Source organism: Macaca mulatta, chromosome 16 (assembly GCF_049350105.2).
Source record: "Macaca mulatta isolate MMU2019108-1 chromosome 16, T2T-MMU8v2.0, whole genome shotgun sequence".
In the NCBI taxonomy this organism is placed as follows: domain Eukaryota; kingdom Metazoa; phylum Chordata; class Mammalia; order Primates; family Cercopithecidae; genus Macaca; species Macaca mulatta.
The window spans coordinates 51,655,375-51,657,880 of NC_133421.1; the positions used below are offsets into that span (position 1 = coordinate 51,655,375).

At 56.1% G+C, this 2,506-nt stretch overlaps 1 non-coding gene across 1 annotated transcript; it reads left to right on the top strand.

Annotated features, from left to right (window-relative positions):
• The first annotated feature begins 1,110 nt into the window (after positions 1 to 1,110).
• On the top strand, positions 1,111 to 1,197 carry MIR142 (microRNA mir-142). The gene has a single exon (NR_032413.1). It is a non-coding gene; the product is annotated as a microRNA mir-142 (primary transcript).
• Positions 1,198 to 2,506: the final 1,309 nt, after the last annotated feature.

Here is a 2,506-nt window from a genome sequence, read left to right on the forward strand (position 1 = left end):
CCAACTGGAGCTCCTCAGCTCGGGGCCTGTAGGGGCTTGGGCTGCTGGTCTGGGTGGAGGCGCAATGCGGGTGTCGAGGAGCTTGGGTGGGAACCCCATGCAGGAAGCTCAGGGCAAAGCGCCTTGAAACCTTCTCTAGTGAAGGAAGGTAAAATGGCTCCTGGACCCCAGTGGGGGAAAGAGGTGTCCAAGGAGGAGGGCTGGAGAGTAGGGTGGGGATGGCAGAGGGTGGGCAGAGACTGAGAAGTGAGTCCGTGTCTCAAGGGGCACCAAGCTCTTCCTCCGCCCAACATGGCCACCATTTTTGTTGCGATAGCCTTGGGCTCCTGCCAGGGGAACAGCAGGGCAGTGAGGGGTTCAGGACTTTGGGTTGGTGGGGAGCTGAGAATCAAGGCCCTGGGGAGTCAGGACTTTGGGGCTGGTGGAGAGGCTGAGGACTGAGGCCCTGGGGGGTCAGGACCTTGGGCTGCTATGGAGGCCGGGACTCAGGCCCTGGCGGGGTCAGGACCTTGGACTGGTAGGGAGGCTGGGAATTGAGGCCCTGGTGTGTTCAAGACCTTGGGCTGGTGGGAAGGCCAGGGCCTGAGGCCCTGGGGGGTGAGGCCCCTGGGCTGGTGGGGAGGCTGGGGACTTAGGCCCTGGGGGGTCAGGACCTTGGGCTGGAGGGGAGGGCCGAGGGTGGGGACTGAGGCTCTGGGCAGTCAGGACCTCAGGGTTGGGGTAGGCTGGAGGCCAAGACCTTGGCGGGGGAGCTGTGGCTGCCACGTTTGGACGCTGGAGGGTGGGTGGCATGGCTGGGAGCGGCCAGCCAAGGGGTCACAGAACTGGAGGTGAGTCCTCCAGAGGCCCTGGTCTCTACCTGAGTGTCCCTAAAACTGGGGGGATGGGGTGGAGCCTTTAGGGGGAAGGGAAGAGGGAACCAAAGAGGAAGTGGGGGAGGGAGGTAGAGGAGGCAAGTCTGGCGCCATGCTGAGTCACCGCCCACAGGCCCAGTAGGGGCCCTGGCAGGGTTGGGGTGATCTTAGGAAGCCACGAGGAGGGCTGGGGGGCTCTTGGAGCAGAAGTGAGGAGGCCCGGGCGGCCTGAAGAGTACACGCCGACGGACAGACAGACAGTGCAGTCACCCATAAAGTAGAAAGCACTACTAACAGCACTGGAGGGTGTAGTGTTTCCTACTTTATGGATGAGTGTACTGTGGGCTTCGGAGATCACGCCACCGCCGCCGCCCGCTGCCCGCCACCATCTTCCTCGGCGCTCCGGGACCTCTTGTGACAGGTGAGCACCTCACAGCCCCTCCCTACTCTGCCCAGATGCCTGAAATACCTCCATGGCTCTCCCGCCCTTCCTGGTTCTGGACAGCTGGGGAAAGGCCACAGCCGCTCCTCTGCTGCCCTGCAGTCTTTGGGGGCGGGGAGGGCTGGACGTGTGGAACCCTGATGCAGCCGCAGCCGCAAGGACGAGGAAGGGGTGGGAAGGGAGGGTACATGGAGGGGAATGGGTGGTGGTGCCAGGGACCCAATGCTAATAAAGACTGGACTGTGCTTCTCTTTTGTCTGAGACTCTGTTGCTGGGGTGGGGAGCTGAATGCGGGCGGCAGGCACACAGACAGTATGGACACACTGAAGGGCTGAGAGGGAGAACCTCTGTCACTCCTCTGAGAGATATGGATTTGGCCCTGCCTGTGAGATTAGAAGAGGGCTCTGGGCCTGGCCAGGCCACAGCTGGAGGAGAGAAGGGCCTGGGCTATCTGCAGAAAGGGGCAGGGATGTAAGGCATCCTCTCACCTTCTACCCTAGCTCTGGCCCTATCCTGCCCCCCACTCACTCTCTACACGCCCAAACTGAAAGCTGCCTACATCCAGTTGTAATCTAAGAAAGTCTAGGGGGTCCTGGTCCTATAAAAATTGGGCAAAATCGACTGTGGCACATACACAGCATCTTAGACAAGGGTGCAGACACTCATATACAAAGCACACACTGAGATGCAAATGCATTTACACATAGAGGCCTCATGCAGGGTGCCACTAACACACACACAGACACATGTGACATGACTGGTATGACACACAGGGATTACACACACCCAGGGCACATACATATTCAGTAGTCCACACATGCAATGATAGAAACATAGGACGTGTCTTACACATAGAAGAGCACACACATACAGTGACATTCGCATAATAAACACAGTGGCTCCATACACATACATAGAGGTACGTTCATAGACCATGATAAATACAGAATACATAAATAGATACATGGTGATATATATACATACACAAATCAAACCAAGTCATTATGCATATTTACATGACTATATGAGCATATCATATATTGTGTAATCAATTACTATATTGTGCCATATAGTAGCATCCATATCTATATATATCATGATGTGTTGCAATTTATAAACTCACGCAATGATTGCCTCCCATGCACATAACATAGACACAGTAGCAAACAGACATAGACGCAATGACACAGAAACATACAAATACACCCAA